At 33.7% G+C, this 22,031-nt stretch overlaps 1 pseudogene; it reads right to left on the reverse strand.

Annotated features, from left to right (window-relative positions):
• Positions 1 to 2,930: 2,930 nt before the first annotated feature.
• On the reverse strand, positions 2,931 to 4,211 carry LOC120184416 (annotated as a pseudogene).
• Positions 4,212 to 22,031: the final 17,820 nt, after the last annotated feature.

The following is a 22,031-nucleotide window of genomic DNA, read 5'->3' on the forward strand; positions in this document are numbered from 1 at the left end:
ATGTTATGGTCTTGATTAGACAAAGATATTATTTTTTTAATATATCATATGCATTTTTAATAACTCAAATAAAGATATTATTTTAAACCATTACATCATGTGTAATACTCTGGGATTCTTCAACAAGCAAATCCATCGTTCTTGGTTTTTTAGGGAGCACGATTCTCATCCGTCCGTCACCAAGGGCGGAGGAACACGAGGAGACTACTAAAAGGAGCAACAAAAGGTTTTGTTTGGTGGCATATATGGGACCACAAAAGAGAAGCCGTCAGAGAAATTGTGGCATGATAGGGTGACTGAACCCTCCCCATCGTAGGAATGTTACAAGCTTCGACAAAAGTAGAGGAGCAAACGGATTCTTATATGGAAGAAGAAATTGTCGAAAGCGAGATACCAACGATCAAGATCACAACAGAGTAAAAACTAAAAATTCGTGAACCTTAGAGAAAAGCCTTAATAATCAAGGTCCTAGGGAAGACTCGCTTACAAGGCCCTGATCAATAGAATCACCTTGCTATGGAATCTTATGGGGAATATGAATGCATCAATTTGGGAATGGATTTTATGCCATCAAGTTCTAAAATCTTGGGGATAGGATGAAGGTCCTAACGAGGGTCCTTGGAAGATTATGGACCACTATATCACGGTTCAGAAGTTATGTTTTAACTTTGTCGCGGCGAGTGCATGTATCTCGTCAACAACTGTTTGGATTCAGATTTCGGGCCTTTCGGTCAAATTTCGACTAAAGTGTTCTTGTGGAGATAGGTAAATTGGATGGAAAGCCCCTAGACTTTCACACAGCCTAGACCATATGGAAAGTTTGCCAGAATCTGTATGGAAGTTGACCTTAATAAGCCCCTGTTGTCAAAAGTCCGGGTGGGGAACATGATTATGGAGGTAATGGGGGAAACTGGGTCTGCAAATGGGGTTTAGTCAGTTTTTTTCCTCTTTTTTCGTTGTTTTGGTTGGCCATGGAAGATTGAACTGCTAACTGAGGAGCAAATATAGAATATCAAGCCATGTTTACGGTTATCTTTTATGCAGCAGCCCTTAAGTTCAAATTACATTGTTCAATCCAAAGTTTCATACTTTCAACTTGTGCTAACCTAGTTTTTGTAAAGAAATACTTAATTCTTTTCTTGATGTAGTTATATCCATGTTTTGTGTTTCTCTTATCCAGGTTTTGCCTGTTTCAAGGGCAAACCACAGCAGCTGCATTTAGGCTGAAATGGAACTTTCAGAAGTGAGAAATTTATGGTAAACTATATAAATGGTCACCAATGTTTTAGTAAAGTTTAGTTTTCATCGTTGAAGTTCCAAAACTAACAATTTGTCACTAACATTATTGATTTGTGACAATCGGTCACTTGAAGTTAACGGCTATTAACATAGGTGACGAAAAACTTACCTAACTCGTTAACCACTAACCTGGATTGTTTAACGCCACGTTAGAGCATATTGGACTTCCTGTTGACCGACACTTCAACTAATATAATATATGAAAAGAAAAAAAAACTCCCAACCCTAAACTCGTTTCTTCTTCCATTCGTCTAAGAAAGAACCAGCTTGAGAGAGAGGGTTTAAGAGAGAACTTATTTCCACCGCTTGATTCAGGATCATCTTCTTGCTTAATTTTTGTGATATTATTTTATATCTACATAATGGAAGGAACGAAAATGTCGTGGGCACCTATGTTGAGCTATATTTGCTCCTATGGCCAGTGTTCGTTGTTTGATGATGCACCTCTTTACCTTCTGGTTTGAGCCCTAAATCAGTGGAACAAGTTGAAGAAGATGATCAAACAAGTTTAATTTAATGTTAATGCACTTCTAGATAAATACAAAACCCTAAGAACATTAAGAAACCCACTACTTACAACAAGGTCACGCTTTGATCAACAGTCTTCTACTCTACTATAATCGTTACTTTTTCTCTATAAAAGCGACAACACCATGAACGAGAAACTTTTCAAAAAAAAAAAAAAACAATGAAATCGACCTTTTTTTGTTTCTTGAAATTGTTGAATCTTTTTATAACTTCAAACATTTCATCAACTTGTTAAGCTATCTATAGAAGTGTTGCATTCAAAGTTAAAACTATGTTAAAGATAAACAGATAACATATTTGTTTAGTTAAGATGTTTGATATAATATGGTGGAAACATATACTAGATATTTATGTAGAGGCGCATTAACATTAAATTAATCTTGTCTGATCATCTTCTTCATCTTGTTCCATTGGTTTAGGGTTCAACCATCAGGTAAAAGAGGTTAATCATCAGCAAAAGAAGCACCGGACATGGTAGTAATAACTCAGCATAAGTGTCCACGACATTTTCATTCATTCCATTATGTAGACATAAAATAATACCACAGGAACAAGGGGTGGAAATAAATTCTCTCAAACCCTCTCTCAAGATAGTTGTTTCTTAGACGAATGGAAGAAGAAAAAGGTTTAGGGCTCAGAGTTTTTTTCCCCGTATATTATAATATTAGTTGAAGTGTTGGTCAACAAGAAGGCCAATATGCTCTCCAACGTGGCGATTAACAATCCAAGTGGTTAACGGGCTAGGTAAGTTTTCCGTCATATGTCACCCATGTTAACAACTATTAACATCTGGTGACCAATCTATCACAAATTGATAACGTTATCGTCCAATTTGTCACAAATCAATAATGTTAGTGACTCATTGATAGTTTTTTAACTTCAGTAGTAAAAATTAAAACTTACTCAAACATTAGTAACGATTTATGTAGTTTATCTTAAATTTATTTTGGTCTCTCGTTAGAGCCTTCTTAGATTTCCAGTTAATAAAGCTTACGAACTTAATCAAGCACATAGAGAACTCAATCAAAATTATGGAAAATGTTTCATCCATGCCATCTAAAGCATCTTGATTTATATCTAATGCAGAGTGTCAATGACCAGGAAACAAAGTAAGAAGCAAAGCCTAAACACGTAATTCTCCACAATAGAGAACTACAACATAAACACAATCCTTGATTTCCAGAACACACAAACTGTTTATGCAGAGCAGCATTTCTCAACCAATTCTTTTAATACTAAAGCTGATGTAATTTACTTGGCAAGAGCCAGATTCTCCTGCTGCTGCTGATAGTTAAGAGGCCTCCTGAAAAGCATGATTGTGGTTCGGGACGATGAATAGCATAATGAACCCATCCACGACTCTGCGTACTCCGATTGCACGCCACTCATTCTACAAAAACAAGGAATACCCAAAATCAGCACCAATACAACTTGCTTCAAGGTTTAAACCCTAATGAGAACAAGTGTAAACTACTACACTAGATAGAGACGGAGACAACATTTTATATTAAATTTTATATTAAAGGGTAAACTCTAAATTATTAATCAAGAGGGAACTTTTAAAATTTTAGGAAATGTGAACTTATAAAATTCCAAGGATAATAACAATTTATCAAAAAATACAAAGTAAAATTTTAAAATATGAGGGATAATCCATCCTCAACTCCAAGGGTGTGTTTTGGTATATCTACTAATGCTTGTAATACAAAGCACATGACATTTAACATCATAGTTACTCATTCAAACCATACTTCAACAGTAAGCCAAGGGGTAAATACTGCAAATCATATACAAACATCACAAACTAAGAAATCTGAAGCTTATAATACATGTGGGCAAGTGTAGGAAGGACTAGGCATGGTTTCCGTCAGCGCAACATTACCCACTGTATTAAAATGATTTTTTTATCAATATAGACAGTCAGCTATTTCTTTCTCATCATGATGAACAACCAAATCAGAATTGATAATTATGATTACTGATAATTAGTTATTTTCGTTTCACAATTTATGGGTATTATTAAATTAAATAAGTACCGAGTTCAATTTTTGAAACTAAGCAAAAGTGGAATTGAATAAAAGATTAACATTTCAGTAAAACCCTAAGAAACAACAAACAAACATACTTCAGAAAGGAGGCGATTCTTTGGGAGAAGTTTGACCACTTCAGTAGGAAGAACACATGCCTGTACGATCACCATCAAAAGAAAATTGAAAAAAAAAGAGTATGAAATCGAAACTAATTAAACAGAAAAAGAAATCCCTAGCCTAGCGTTCTGAAAATAGAACATGAGATGAGAAGCAGTAAAATGTTATGGAAATTAAGTATTACCTGTATTCATAAATATCATCGAAGTATTTCTCAGAGTATTGAATTTGACCCATTTTCTTCTTTCCTTAAAAAATAACAATGTTCTGGCTCTGTTAGAGATCAAAGTTCGATTTCAATATTCGATCAGCCAGAAACGAAACAATTGAGAGAAAGGCATGCGATGATTATACATATAATCTCTCGTAATATTAACAATAATAAATCTAAACAGAAAAAATTTCAGCGTACCTTGAGGGGGAGTGAAATGGGGATTTGTGATTTACAAAAGGAAAAGAGAGGAAGTAGAAGTTAGAACGAGGTATAAACTAAATCTTTATAAAATAAAAAGGAATTTAAATTCAAATTTCTCCCGCCGAATCATTTGCCGTCGCTCTCGCTTCATTCTTTTTCCTTTTCTTTTCAATTTGGTTCAGCTAGGGGTCTAATATAAGTTTATCAATGATGTACGTTATTTGGAAATATATAAGTAACGTCGTTATATTTTTTTATTCAAATAAAAAACCGTTAATTTATTAAAAAATATCTCAAAATTATAATAAAGGTTTATAATAAAAGAAAATTAAACACATAATTAGAACGTTTAGTATAACCATTGATACAATAAATTAATCACTTAAAATTATATAATAACTATACAAGGAAAATAAAAAAAAATTGAACAAAAAAATAGATACGAACATATCTGACTATAAAAAAAAACCACAAAAAATGATCAAGTTATTAAAAATCCATTGACAATCACAAATCAGAGTTAAGCGCCTTGAGAAAACTATTTCCAAACACAAAATGTGTATTCAAATCTGATTCGATGGTCCAAAGCACGAAAGTCATCACGATAACAAATAAGGGCCTGTTTGTTTCACTGAAAACATTATTCAAAATGTTTTCATAAATTGATTAAATTTTCTAGAAAATTTTTTTATTGTGTTTGAGAGATTGCATAAATCATTTTTCACTAATTGATAATTTTTTTAAAAATTCTTTATTAAAAATATGAAATATAATATAATACTATTATTATAAAAAATTAATTTTATTTTTTAAAATATAAAAATAATTTATTCATATTATGTATGCCAACATTATTATTAAAATATTATTCATGTTAATATTATTATTAAAATTATTATTAGTATATTCTATTGAAATAAAAAGTTATAAATTATTAATTATTATTAAAAAAAAATATATGTATTGTTAAAATAAGAATATAATATTATATATTATTATAATATAATTGAGTATATTATTATAGTATTAAAATACAATAATGTACTTATAGCCCCTATATTATACCAATTATTTGTTATAGTCATTTGTATTACTTAAAATTTTGATTGTGTACACGGACAAGTTATTTTTGTAGTTAAAGAATGTTTATTATTTTTTTATTAAGTTAAGGTGATTACAAATTAGTATTTATTCTAAATACTTTCATTATTTGATAATAAACGTTCAATCACCCTACTGTAGTCGCCGGTACTCGAACACATGACCTTTACGAACAACAACGATTCTTTTAACAATGAGGTAAATTGTCCGTGTTTTATCTTTAGATGTCTCAATTTGAATAGTTTGTTCAAATATGAATACTCTAGAAATATTGTAGTTATAACCTATTGTACTTTATAACAATTAATTTTGATAGTAGTTTGTATTACTTATTATTTTAATTACACACGGACTAAATTACCTCAGTAGTTAAAGGATGGTGTCATCTTTACAGGCCTCAAGTTTAAGCACTAATGATGACAGTGTATTTAAGATTTTATTGTCAAATAGTTGTGAGTCTTTAGAACAAATATTAATATTTCTAATCATCTAGATTAATAAAAATAATTGATTACGTTAAAAATGCTCTAAGCCATATACTCGTCATGCATTTGAAATCCAGTCCTTTCTTTTATGAACTTTTAGTTCATCTACTTTTTAAATTTAAAATTCAAACACAATTGTTAACAATGTTAAAAGTCATTTGTTGAATTCTTATATGATATTTTTGAAATAAAAAAAACATTAGCTTGATAGACATATAATAAAAAAATGGCATTGATGCATTGTAATAAACTTAAATTTAACAAAATAATAATAATGATATTAAACAAATAAAGTTGGTTTTTAATAGGGTAACTACACATATGGTCACTAAAGTTGAGTAATTTTTCATTGTACCCAATGAAGTTTTAAAAGTAACGAATTGGTCCACTAACATTATCAATTTATAACAATTTGTCACTTGCCGTTAACGCCGTGATGGAATGCTGATGTGGTACGTTAGAGCCACTTTGACCACTTTTTGAGTCTAAAAATTATTTTTTATAACGAACCCCTATTCTTTATTCCACCTTTCCATCTTGTCTTTCATCTTCTTCCTTGCAAGAAACCTCATCAATATATCTATAAAAAGATATCCCAACAGTACGACTATCTCCCAACCAAGTAGTGACCAACACCATCAACAGTAAGGTTCAAAACAATTTGAATGCCAAGCCAACCAAGCAAGCGCCACCAGTGAGGAATGCACTGTTGCGTGGGGTTGTTTCCTTTTGCACTGCTTGAAACATTGCTCTCACTTATTCATTCTCCATGGTTATATTTTAGGCATGTTTTATTGTTGGGATTGTACAATTGAGTTTGCAAATGTATGTGTGTATGTAGAAGAGAAGGAAAAATAAAGCACAAGGACTGTTTGAGTATGCTTTATACTGAACACAAGGATTGAGCTTTAGGACCCATTCTTCAACTAGTTGTGTTGCTGGTTTGATTAATGTAGAGGAGTGAATGTGCTTGTTTGGGTGTAGAGAGAGAAGAAATCATGGTTGCTTCGTGACGTTAGAGTGACCGAGTCCTAGTGAGTGTTCTTTCTGGGTGTTGATGAGAAGAAATTTGTCTTAAATGTAGAAGAATATGCCGGCACTTTTTATGTTTTTGTTGAGAACATTTTCAAACAACTACATCTTTTCAGATGATAATGTGATAGATCAATTAGTTGGCGTATCAATTTTCGTTTCTAAGATAATCTGCACCTAATAGTGGCATCCAGCTTCATTATTTTGTGTGTTCTGCTTTAAGATCATCTGCTTAAGCAGGTTGACACCCCGGTTTGTGACATACTCGGTTGGGAGCTAGTGGTATCGTGGGATACAAGAAGATGGAACGGTGGAAAAGAAAATGGGGGGGGTTTGTTATAAAAACATTTTTTAGAGTCAAAAAGTGGTCAAAGTGGCTGTAACGTACCACATCAGCATTTATCACCCATGTTAACTGTCGGTACGGTGAGTGACTAATTTATTATAAATCGATAATTTTAGTAATTAATTTGTACCTTTAAAACTTTAGTAGGGAAAATACAACTTACTAAACTTTAATGACCATCTATGTAATTTACCCTTTTAAATATAAAGTATTTTGTACTTGTAACATATTTTAACCTTCTAATTACAATGGTCACCCAACTATTAGCATTTTCTAATTTGGTCACCATACTGCATTTTATTTATTTATTTATTTATACATCAACATTTAAAAGTTGATTATTTTGGTCACTCGCCCTTACATCATTAACAAAATTATTTTAGTGTCCCATTTTTATTGGCATAATAGTATTTTTAGCCTTCAATATTTAAACATTCTATCAGTAATAATTCAACAATTTTAATATATTTATATCTTAGTCATCCATGTAGGACACTTACAGGGATGGTAAGTACACATGGTCATATCATCCATGGTCTCAACCAATAACATTTTTTCATCTCACTTTTTTCAAGGTGAATCTTTCCCTCTTTCCTACGTGTAAATAAGGAGTGGACAGTTATTTGAAAGTTATTTTAAAATTAATGGATGTGATTTACTGAGACCATGGATGATGTGGTAAATCAGGTCCATGAAATAATTTCTCGAGAACAGAGGTGAAAGCATGACCAAATTGAAACCATTTCAACTCAATAATCAAACACACATGGATCTTATTGTAAATGTCACACAAATAGCACGAAAATCAAGCATTAAACCAACTCAAAGTCAAACCAATATTTCTAGTAATTTTGTTACGCATATACCTTTTTACTAAAAGCGTGGTTTTGTTTTAGCAAACTGAAATTTTCAAAAGTTCTTTGAGAATATTAAACAAGAATTCTTGAGGAATATAATTTTCAGAATTGTACTCTTACGTTTGATTTGTGGAAAAATCATTATCAAGTAATAATTTATTATCATTAGGGAACGTTTGGTTCATAGAATGTAAGATTGTTTTTGTAAATATCGAAATGTAATATTATTATAAGAATGTTTGTACTATCTTGTTTGGTTTGTTTGGCAGGAATGCATGATAACAATATTGGGTTTGAGGAATATAAGAGTATTTGAACGCATATTTTACTAAATTATCCTTATGACAAATGTTATTTTCAACAAGTTAACTTTTAATATTAAATCATAAATATTTTAAATGAAAATTTATAAAAATATTGTAATTGGTACAAATGCCTAACTTTCGAGAAAAATATATTATCATATAATTAGTATATTAATTTATATTTTCAACTAAATTTCATAAATATCAAAATAAAATATAAAAGTTAAGAGTTAGAACTAGAAATAGAATTAATTTGTTATCTTTAGGTTAAATGTCTATTTAAAATCGGCGATTCAATAAAAAATATCTTATAATTAAGAGGTTATTTACATAATTTACCTTAAAATTATTCGTATTAAATATCCCAAATATATCATTCATATATCCAAATCACCGTTTAATAACAAAAACCAACTTACCTCAATAATTAAAAGAATCGTTATTGTTCATAGAAGTTTACGGGTTTAAGGACCAGCCACTGAAGTAGGGATTGAGTGTTTTATTGTCAAATGATTGAAATTATTTAGACATATACTACTTTGTAATCACCTCAGTTTAATAAAATAATCATGGTTATAATAAGAAGCATGATTATAGATAATTATAATATATACCGTTATAACAAGTGAGTTTAAGATAAGGTATGCCCCCTCTTTTGACCAAAGCTTTTTTTATTGTTTTTCATGAAAGAGGATCATGCATGCATGCTTCAGTTCGGCCCTCAAAAAAGAGATATATCCAAAGGAACTACCTTTGGCATAAGTTTAACATGAGGGAAAACAAATTCCATGTTCTCTGCTCGACAGCTCAAGGCCCCAAGGATATATACTGCAAGGTGTCCTACCATTATAAAGTTTTAATTTAGAAGACATACATGTGCCCCTAAAGTTACCACTCTCTGGTATTAATCAACTTAACTCTCTTCCCCTAATTTCAACACTTATGCGTGGTATCTTTTCATTTTTTTCTTTGAATGATTTAGAGTGATTATAAGATAATATTGTTTAAAAATTTAATCATTGACAACACATGCGCACCTACAAACACAACTATTTGAACACAGGACCTATAAAGAGAACAACACTCCTTTTAACCACTAATATCACTTGATGGGTTCATGTCATTTTCTTAATATAAAGAGCAAACACGTATTAATTAAAATTATCTAATATGTATGTTGTGTAAATTTTAATTTATAGAAGATTATTTATTTTAGAGTTTAAAGGTTTTATTTAGGGTTTTAAGATTTAAGACTTATGAGTTATTAGTTTAGATTTTAGGGCTTAAGCTTAATTATTTGTAAGTTGTGTGAAATTTTTTCCCACATCGTGTGTGTCAAATAATATTCTTATTTTGGATACATGGGTTGTATAAAATTCGTTTTTACACAAATTGTCTATTTTAATAACATTGTTCTATTTAATGGTTAGGGTATAAAATTTTACAGTTTAAGATATAGGTTTAGGATTTTAAGTTTTATATTTAGGATTAAGATAAACAAATTATGTAAAATAATTTTACACAATCTTTATAAATAATAACATCTAAATATAACAAAAAAAAACATAATATAATATATATAATATAATATCAATACATAAATATCTTTAAATGTATATTGAATAATTTATTTTTTTATAATTTAGGTTGATTATAAAGGTAATATATGTTTAGACTATTTCTTATTTAACAATATGTACACACTCCACGAACACAATTGTTTCAACTTATGATCTCAAAAAATATATTGGTACAACTTGTTGGGTTCAACAAATTACTAACACATCCACTTGTAAAACGTGATTATGACACAATAACATAGGTGAACATTGTGTGTGGACATTAAGAAAACTGAAAGACATATAACTGAACCCCATCTCTTAGCTTTGTTTATATGTTTAGTTCTGTTGATCACTGTTTTGCACCAGACATGAATAGTAGCTTATATAATTAATGCCCATCAATAACAGCTACTCGGTTATGCAACTACATGTTACAGCCATTAATTTGGCTCTTTACATCTTTTTTTCTATCCTTTCACTGTTTCAATCGTTTTCCGTTTTAGAAATTTGTTTTTATAGTAGTTCAGATGAGTATGTACAATGTAATTCGTGTTTAAAATATTTTTTAGTCATTGATAATGTGTATACATTTTGTAGATGTGGTTGCTAGAACACGAATTCTTTAAAGAAAATAACATTTCTTTTATTACTGAGGTCACTCAATGATTTCTCTATTTAAAAATATATATTATAATTTGATTAGTATTCCAATTTAATATTAGTCGAATGATAAAAATATAAGTTAGATAAAATTTAATCGACCTTTTCTTCTTAATTATATATTATAGACAAACAATTTATTATATGTATCAAAATCTTAAATATAAATAATTATTTACCAGCGTTGTAGGTGAGTTTGGGTAGGAGGGACACCTAGGGATGGTAATTTAATTCGAAATCGATGGGTTTTGATCCGACCGACCCGATAGGTCAGATTTTTTTTAAAAGAATCGGGTTTGGATTGGGTAGAAATTTTTAGGGGTGAGATCTGATCGGGTCGGGTTCGGGTGGAGTGTGAAAAACTCCGACCCAACCATGATAATAATATGATTTCTTAAAAATATTATTATTTTAATTAAGTCTTATTTTATACCAGATTGAGTCTGATCGAGTCGGATTTATACTCTAAAAATTCAGGTCGAATTAAAATCGGGTGGAAGATATACATTTTTAGGTATGGTCGGATGGAGGATATTTAATTTTCGAGTGGATCGATTCAAGTGTAGATACATATTTTTGTCGGGTCGGGTTGACCAAAAACTCAACCTAACCCGATCCGTTGCCAATCCTAGGGGCACCTGCCCATGCCCAAAGTTGAGAAGTCCACGTATAGTTAAAAAGAATAAACTACTTATTTAGTCATATTTCATTATTTTTTTGTTTCAGTCATTCAATTATTGATTTTTTCAAAATCATACGTAAAGCTACATTTTATTTCTGCTTAGTCACTCACATTTAAAAAAAGTAACAACGATGTTAACGTGACATGTTTAATTACTTTTAATTCTTACATAATTATTTTTTTTATATAAGATGAAGATGGTTGAAATCGAACCATGGCATTCTTAAAAGAAGATAATCTTGTTTTGTGTGAGTAATTGTGTTTAATAAAATCTCTTTATGTTTTTTTATTTTAAAAATGATATATTTATTAGATAGGATGTTAAGGTTAATAAAAAATACAATTTACAAGTTATTTTTTTTGCTTATTCGTATAATTTATTTCTCGATACTTATTATTAAAAAGTCGAATTTCTAAGTTCAACCTCGTGCCACCAAATCTTAAAAACAGGTTTGTGTTACACTTTGTTTATTATACTATCGTTGGCTTTGAAGAACATCACGTGCTCGCATTACATTTTTGTGTCCCACCCTACATGCTAGCGATTCAAATTGTCTACTTTGGATGGTCCTTAATCAGATATCAAAAATATAATTGAAAAAAAATACAGAACATATATTGTAGGGTAGGCGAGTTTTTTACGTGACAGTTTTGATTGAAGAGAATGGGGGAAAGAAAACATGATCTCTTCGGCTTGCATGCACTTTTCAAAGTACGTCGCATTAATGTGCCATTAAGAAGAGACGAGTTGTAGGGTTTAACTAAAAGATCCTTACTTTTAGGGCCATTGCTTCCCCAAGCATGTGCATAATAGAGGCCATCACTCACTCGTTTGCGTTCTATCCATTGTTTTTTTTTTTTCTTTTTGGAGAAATCTATCCAATGCTTTTTAAACAATAATACTCGTTTTCTTCTCGTTATTGAATAATCAATCAGTGGCGGATGCACTCCTGGCTGAGGGTGGACACGTGTCCACCCTGAAATAAGGATTTTCTTCGATTAGTGACTCATTTTATTGATATTGTTCATCTTCAAAACTAAATTTTCTTTGATTAGTGACCCATTTTATTAATGGTTTCCACACTGAAATTTATTTATGCTCAAAAAAATTAGACCGTTAACATATATGTGTCCACCCTAAAAAAATATTTATAAATCCATCACTCTGAATAATAATAAATATATTAAAGGTCATTAAATTATAATAATTTTTTATTAGTGAATTTTTAGATATTACGAAATATATTTTGAACTTCTTAAATAGTTACAATCTAGTCTTTCTAATTTAGCAAATTATTATAAAACGATTATTAAACTTATCAAACTTTATTACTATTTCATAATGTGTAAAGATCATTTTATAATAGTTCGATAAGTTAAATGAAAGGAGAGTTGTCATACCTGAAAACCGGGTTTAATCGAGAGATTTGTGAATTTTGGGTTGAAGAAACTAGGAGTTTAGAGGTTAAAGTTGGTTTTGGGAGTGTGGTGCCAAAACCTAAATCCCTACTTAACTGGAGGGTTGCTCATGCAATTTGCTCATTTGTACTACTCGCCATCCCTTCCCCTGCAAAAGCTTTTGAAGAACTCAAAAAGAAAATTCCTACAAGGTAATCTCTGTGGTCATCGCTCTCAACCCCAATACTTTTGGGTCACGAATTCAAAATTATTTTTAAATCTGGATGTGTACATATATTAATAACACAAAACTTTTTAAAAATATTTCAAAATCCGAACGCATATATGTTTTAATAATACAAAATTTTATATAAAATAGACACAAACTTAAAGTAGTTTGCTCGAGCCTCTAGTCCTCTTTGCTTTTCTAGTGCGCACACAACCTCAATGTCTTATGTCCAACCCTCGTATCGCTTTAGCTTGAGCCTTTCATTGAAAAAAGATTATATTTTTATTTAAAAATGAATTGAAGTTAAGTATTCTATGATGGTAGAGAAATATGTGGTTCAAGTTTGGTCAAAAATAGATTTAAAATAATAACGAATTAAAGAAATAAGAAAATCATGTAAAGTTGGGGCCTAAATTGAAAAAAAATAAAAATTTTGTTATATAAAAAATTGAATATACATATGTATTCTATAATGATTTAAGAGGACGCGATTCAAATTTAATAAAAATAAAGTTAAAACAAATGAAAATTGAAAGAATAAGAAAATCATATATAAAATCCTAAAACATACATAATTTTTAGGTTCAATGATATTTTTTTATCTTTAAACTTAGAAATAGTATTTGTCTTTAAATTGTTTTCGTCTCTTTTAGCTATTTAAAAAATTGAATCAATTGATAAAATACTATTATTTTTTCAATTTTAATTTTGAATACATATTTTTCAAATTAATTTAAGTAAATTAAATATTAGGAATTTGAAGAAAAGAATGAAAAAGAATTAAGAATTAAAATTATTTTTAAGAAAATAAAATTGGTGGTGGTTTTAATCGAGGGAAAATCTCAACTTGCTTAGAAGTTGATTTATTAATGCCACCTCATCTCCCACTTCCCCTATTACCTACCACATACCATTCTAAATCTCATTTTCTTGGTAAACATTTTGTACCTTATTGCAGCAGCAAACAAAACAAGGGTTAACCTTATTGAACAACTTATCTATCTTTGTTCTTTTTATTTTCTTCTCAATTTAAATAATAATGGAGTAATAATTTATTACTGAGTATAACTACAAAAGGTATATATTTTTATATAGGTTGGTTCTCATACCACTATATATTTTAATAGTTTGGTAATTATAAGATAGTATTGTTCATAAATTTTCTTAATTATTGAGAATGCATACATATCCTATGCAACTTCTAAAACTCAGGACCTCAAGCAAGGACATCGCAATTTATATGTTAGTGAGTGCAAACTTAAGAAGTTTATATTAAATTTAGAGGTGTAAAATTATAAAACTCTAGATAATCAATAGAAAATATAAAGAAAATTCATAAAATATGAGGGAATTTTAATTTTCAGGGTGTACGACCGCACCCTTAGCACCCCTTGGTCCATCCCTAACCTCAAGAGATAAAAACACACGTTTTATCGAGATGCAATTGTTTAGTTGAATGTAAACATATTCATTGATCAAGATCGATGTACATACTATACATTTACAAGTCCTTTATACACTGCTTACCAAGCAGTTACAACTAACGTGTACATGCTAACAGCCTCTGACAGTCTAACTAACAGCTAACAACCTAACCGTTGCTGACTCAGTTAACTACATGCATACAAATACGTACACCGTATATACCCTTAATATTCCCCCTGCATCTTCACCTTCACCTTCATTCCTTCATCACAACACAACATACACTTTGTCTCGAAATTCCTCAAATGCTTCTTTGGACAACAGTTAGTGAGGCCATCTGCCACTTGGTGTGCAGTAGGCACATAGTTAACATAAATATGCCCAGCTACCTTTTCTCTTACAAATGCACATCCAGTTCAACATGCTTGGATTGTGCATGATAATTGGATTGGCACTCATAGCCACGCACTCGTGTTGTCACACCAAATCACCGACTTCCCTTGATGTTGGACACCAAGATCAGCTAACAAGGTACTGATCCATGTGACTTCAGCTGCAGCATCAGTGACACTTTTGTATTCAGCCTCCATGGTTGATCTCGACATCAATCGTTGCTTTTTAGAACTCCACGCAACAAGGCACTTGCCTACGAACACTCCAAAGCCCGACAGACCTTCGATCATTAGGTTGGCTCCCCAGTCTGCATAAGCAAAGGCTGAGACCAATGCTTTGTTGTCAGTTGGTGAAAATAGCAATCCATAGTTTACACTACCTGCTAGGTACCTAAGAATTCTATTTACTGCAGATGTCACTCGGGGTGCATGCATGAATTGTGCAACTTTGCCTACACTTAACAACAAGTCAGGTCGAGTGTGACAAAGGTAAAGCAGTGATCCAACGATGCTCATGTACTCACTTGCATCATCTAATAGTTCTCATTCTTCGTGAGTCAATTTGCACACTAAGGTCATGAGTATAAAACACGCACATCTGCTTTCATACCTGCCTTTTCTAGCAATTCTAAGGCAAACTTCTTTTGGCTAAGCACAAGTGACTTGTTGCTCCTTAACACTTTAATCCCTAGGAAGTAGCTCAATGCTCCCAAATCCTTAAGAGAAAACTTCACTCGTAACATGTAAACAATCGCTTTAATCCCGTGCGAGGACCCTCCCGTGATCACTATGTCATCCACGCACTACTAGATACACTCGACCACTACCACTGTCTTTAAAGAACAGAGATGGATCTGCTCGTGATACTTGGAAGCCTATTTCTAACTTCCTTCAGCTTGGAGTGCCAATTCCGAGGTTCTTGTTTAGCCCATACACCTTCTGTAATTTGCACACCAAGGGTGAGCCATCCTCAGATAACTACTCGAAGCCTGGAGGTTGGTGCATGAATACGTTTTCTTTAAGATTGCCATTAAGAAAGGCGTTATTTATGTCTATATGTCTCAGCTCCCATGCATTCGAGACTGCCAAGGTAAGAATAACGTTAACTGTGGAGAATCTAACTACTGGACTAAAGGTGTCACAAAAGTCGTGTCCAGACACTTGAGTGAAATCCTTGGCCACTAATCGAGCCTTGTATCGATGAATGGAGCCATCAGGGTTGGTTTTACCTTGAAAAAGCCATTACAGCCTACTAACGTTCTCCCCAGGTGGCAGTTTAACTAGAGATAATGTCTCATTCCTTTGCAAATCATCGATTTCTGCTTGAACATCACTCTTCCATTCTGAAGATTGCAGTGCCTCTTGAACACTTGTGGGAACTGCATCATCAAAATGGCTAGAGAATGATTTTGGTTTAAAGATCCCACATTTACTCCTTGTTAGCATGGGATGGGCGTTTTGTGCCTGTCGTGGTGCAGAGTGTTCTTTAAGTTCCTGAACAGCTTCTTGTCCACAACCACTAGTGTCATCATACGTTCCCAAGTCTATAGCAGTGTCTGCCTCACCAGCATGTTCTTTCTCACTGTTTAGCTGTTCCGAGTGCTGATCAGGTTAACTCAAATGCAGATCACTATAGTCACTGCTACTAATCTGCTACTCAAGACTGTTTTACACATGTGAGTCAGGTTCACCATACGTATTGTTGTTTTCCTCATATGTTTGAGATCCACCACCTAGTGGTTCATGGAGGCTTTGATTACTGTCACCTTGTATGTTCACCAGCTTTTGACATTCAACAAAATTTTGAGCTCCTGAGGATAACACAAGTGTTGGCTAGAATAATCCAAGCCAATGCATTTTTCTTTAAAAGGAAACTGTCACTCATTGAACACCACGTGCCTCGACACATAAACTCGCCCATCCCGAGCTAAGCATTGAAAGCCTTTGTGTTGTGGGCTAACACTCAAATGTGTGCAAGGTTGAGACCGAAGGTCTAGTTTGTGCCTTTAGAATGGTCGAAGGTGGGGAAACAAGGCATCCAAAGACTTTGAGCAATTTGTAGTCTGGTTGCTTGCCATACAAATTTTTGAAGGAATAACTCCTTGCAACACCTTTGTTGGGAGTTTGTTGATAAGGCTAATCGCAGTGATAATGACATAAGACCAGAATGTTATGGACATCGAGGCTTGAGATAGTAAAACCAGTGCCAATTCAACTATATGGCGGTGTCTTCTTTCAACCTTACCATTTTGCTCAGATGTATGTGGGTATGTTAATCTATGAGTAATACCAGCCTTGGCCAGGATGTCATCAAAGGGTCGAAATTCCCCACCCCAGTCACTTTGGACTGCCTTGATAGTCATTCCAAAATGTGTATGCACCATTTTCTGAAATAGTTGGAAGGATGCAGTGGCTTGGGACTTGTGCGAAGCAAGTAGAGCCATGTATGACGAGTATAGGCATCAAAAAGTTATGTAATATTGAAACCCATTTGAAGCAACATGGGGAAGCCCCCATAAATCAGTGTGAACAAGTTGAAATGGCGAACTGTATTCAGTATTAGATTGAATGAACGGTTGTTTGTGACTCTTGCCTACATGACAGGCAGAGCACACTTTTTTTATATCAAAGGAAATCTTTACATGAACTAGCTTTGTTATTTTATTCATGTGTCAAAGGAGGGTGGCCCAATTGCCTATACCATAACTCATCATCTTGCAAAGGCTTTGAAGCTACATTAACATCTGCTTTTACTGTTGCACAAGTTTTCTCAAAGGAGTATAGACCATCTATTTCTTCATCACTTAACAAGACTTGCCTAGTTGTTTCATCACGTATATATCATTTCTTGGCATAAAACTCAAGGAAGACACTGTTACCCTAGCAGGCTTAGAGACCGATGAGGTTTTGGTTATTTAAGGAACATGTAATAAATCTTTAGTAATAGCACACGAGAAGCAGACGACATAACAACTTTGCCAACCTTATCAATATCAAGAGCTACTCCATTACCTACAATAAGCTTACCTGGTCCAAGGAAGTCGGTTTGGTTAACCATATTGGATGCATCGGGGGTAACACGGTGAGTGGCCCCCGAGTCCACGACCCATCGATCAGTAGCAGCTATGGTAACATTGGCATGTGGTTACATGCTAGAAGTAGGTGCACCCAAACATCCTTTAGAACAACATTCACAATTTGAATTACATTTGCCAGAGGCATAATGTGCGTTCCCTGAGAATTCTTTTGCTGAGCATAATTGTCAGTTGTTACACAGGTAAACTCTTCATCATATCGATGCCATCATCGATCAACTAAGTGGCCAAGTTTGCCACAGAGTTGGCACTGAACCTGGTTCGCCCACGCTCCCTGCCTTGGTTTCTCGCACTAGGTCCATTAGCAGAGCGATTTAGCCTGGAATCTTGATGACTAGAAGAGTTGAAGGACCCACGACCTATACTTCTCTGAGCTAGATTCACACTGGCAGGAAGTAACTCAACTTGTTCATCAAACCCCGCCAACTGCGATTCAGCATCCATTAGCATTGTGTAAATGCTATCTAGTGACATCGTTTTTTTATAGTCGTTGTAATAGCCATGAATGGCTGGTACTCGCGTGGCAATCCTTTCAAGATCGTAACGATGTGCTACATGAGAGATAACACTCCCACAGGAAGTAAATGCATCACACACCTCTTTCACCCTGTGAGATATATGTGCATACTATTACCACCTTTCTTCAATGAGTGGAGTTTATAATGGAGGTTCATTAACGCTGTTGTGGACCTATTTGCAAAGAACTGCAAACCTTTCGCCAAAATACTGCAGCAGTTTCTGCTCCTACGAACTAGGGAAGAAGATGGGGTTTTGATGGCGATAGCAGCTAAGAAGCAACCACACTGTCTTGTGTAAACTCTTCATGCTTTCATTAACACGTTCCTCACCATCCTCATCAAGTATAGTTTCTGGTAGAGGTAGTAAAACTCCAGTTAGAATTCGTTTAAGGTGGTGGCTTCTGATGGTTAATAGAAATCTGCTTTATAGCAAGAAATTGGTCTCATCAAGAACGGTTTGACCTTCTTGTTCGAGAAGTTATTCACACAACCAAGCTGAAGATCCATAGTACGAACGAGGCACAGAGAGTTTCACGAGCAGCGGAGAGGAAAACTTCTTAAGATCACCAAGAAACACCGGCGATTGATACCATATCGAGATGCAGTTGTTTAGTTTAATGTAAACATATTCATTGATCAAGATCGATGTACATGCTATATATTTACAAGTCCTTTATACACTGCTTACCAAGCAGTTACAGCTAACGTGTACAAGCTAACAGCCTCTAACAGTCTAACTAACAACTACTAACCTTTACTGACTCAGCTAACTACATGCATACAAATACTACACGTATATACCCTTAATACTTTAACCACTAAGACCACTCAATAGATTTAAACTAATATATATTGGTTATAAAGGGAGCTACTGATAGGTCAATAGGTTAAGCTTGTAACACCCTAAACCAGTACAACACATAGTCGACCGATCGAAATACCACATGAAACCACTGGAGTAACTAACCCAAAAATTTTCTTAAATTTCTCATTAAAAAAACCACTTAAAAATATTCAAGGTAAAATAAATCAACCATAATTATATAAAATAAGTTTACATCGGGAGCTTCCCAAAATATATCAAAATATATAGACTAACGTTTCAAATAAAGTTACGACTCGAATATACAAACGATATCTACAAATAATACATGCACTTGTACTCTGCTTACACTTGGTAGGATCTCGGTGCTCAAAAGGCTCCTCGAATGCTCATCCTATTAACCTGCGTAGGAAACAAATTCCAAACGCTGAGCTCACTAGCCTAGTTTCACGCTAACGACTAAATCATACTAAAAGTGTTCATTAAATGCTCAAGCTATCAAGTGTAATGCAACAATGAGTATACTCGTATACTACACCTCTACTCTATGGTAAAAATCATGGTGTGACTGAGGTTCTGCATCTCAGAGCTCACGTACCCCTCTATTCTATCGAGGATGAGGCCCAAAATCTCTACATTGGGCACAACACCTTGACTAACCCACCCTTTACGAGTGTCAGACCTCAACCTTAGTTAGTCAGTTTAAGTGCCTCGCGCACTACCTAAGGATATCCGGACTGATTTTAATTCTCGACACCAATATCATTTACTAGAGCAACTCGGTTACTCGGGTGTTCTTGTTGTTTTCCCAAGCATCAACTAAGGAAAATTTTTATGTCACCCTGGTTGATTTGGTTTTTAATAGTATAAGATCATTATTATGGTTTCACTTGTAGTCTTATTGATAGAAAAATATGGAGTTATTGGGAAACCTTATCACATCTTAAATCCCCTTGGAAAGCCCAAAAGTTGCTAGTATCGATACTAAGTCTCTCAGTATCGGTACTGCCCCTAGAGTATCAATCTCCACCTAGAGTATAGATACTCATCATCAGATTTTAACTAGGAAATAATGGTTTAGTATCGATACTCCAAGCTAAGGTATCGATACTGACCAGGGTATCGATACCAAAATATTCTGGAATTTGATTTGAGCTCCTAGTATCGATACCACCATAAGTATCTATACTGCAGTAGCGATACTCCCTTGATGAGTATCGATACTCTCTTCTTAAATTTGGCTAATTTACCCTGGCTGAAGAACAATATCGATACTATCTTTTAGTACCGGTACCCCGTACCCTACTCGAAATACCCTACTTGGGCTTGAAATTAACACTGAAACTCACCAAACTGTTATATTGAGGTTTTCAATCATTATTGGAGTTTTATGTGGTAAAAGGGGTTATAAATAAGTCCTTGAAACATGCTATAACAATAAAACATAGAATCTACTATGAAAATACTCAACATGCTTCAAACTCAACTCTTAAGCTAGAATGCATTTCTAGTGACCTACAATTGGTATGAAGAAGTTATGAATGTGTTCCTTGGTATTCCATCTAATAGAAACTCTCCCAAATCAACCATGGTCAATTTCTCTTTTCTCCTTGCCTTTGAGCTCTCTCCCACTTCTTTCACTAATCAAAGGTAAGAAAAGAAATTACTAACTCAACTAGGTGTTTGGATTGAAGTTAAAAACACTTCCTATAACTTGAATCCACTAAAAACAAGCTAGAATCAATGATTTTCTTAAACCTCCTAGAACCCATTTTGAAACTGTATCAAACATGAGATTAGGGACTTGAATTAAGGCTCTTGGAATGGATATTAATATTTTACCTTATCTAAACCCAACTAGGCTTGGAATCCTTAAGTTTTTACCTTGTTTCATTTGGTAAAGAAGAAGAAAGAGAAAGATGAGACGAAGAGAAAGAGTGTTTGGTGAGAAAGAAGGTTAAAGTGGGTACATACAATCATCCAAATTTTTGGGTTCAGCTTTGAAAATTAACTAGGGGTAAATCACTCTTTTAGCATTTTTCAAACCTCCTAATATAAAATGTCCCAACTCTTCATCACATAGGCCTAACTCAAGCCTACCTAAAACCTAAATAGGTCCAAACTATTTAATGTGTCTTTTGGGCTCTAATTATGGGTCGTTTCAACCCGAACTACTAATATGAGATTGAAGCATTACAAAGCTAGTATCCTCATTCGAGCTTTCTTCTCTTAGGATTATTTGAACCACGTCCGGCAGTTCCTTGAGAATCAAAAGGTTAAGAGTGTCTTGTCTAACCATATGGGCAAGAGCATCAGCTAGCATGTTTGCCTCACGATTTATATGAGTTATCTCCACTTTCCAATGTCTATCAAGGAGGATTCGTAGACGTCTTGTAAGCGCATCATCCCAAGCCTTTCTAATGGCTTAATCTTTCGAATGAGTTAGAGGGATCGGTTTCATAATCACCACCTGATTCCTTGACCCATGCTATCCGAAGGCCATCAACCACCACCTAGAGCTCGGCTTGATAAACAGTGCATCGCCCAATGTTTCGATAGTAGCCTGCAACCTATCTTCCACTGCTGTCGGAGATCCTGCTAACCGCTTCTGGTAGATTGGTGTACTGACCCATCCGTATTAACTATTAAGCTTAACCCAGTAGCCCAACAGTTTTACGCCATTGCTGCTTTGGTCTTGGTGTTTGCACCTGTGAGCTCCTTTTCGGCCTCCC

This window comes from Hibiscus syriacus, unplaced genomic scaffold (genome assembly GCF_006381635.1).
Source record: "Hibiscus syriacus cultivar Baekdansim isolate YM2019G1 unplaced genomic scaffold, ASM638163v2 tig00112888_pilon, whole genome shotgun sequence".
Lineage (NCBI taxonomy): Eukaryota > Viridiplantae > Streptophyta > Magnoliopsida > Malvales > Malvaceae > Hibiscus > Hibiscus syriacus.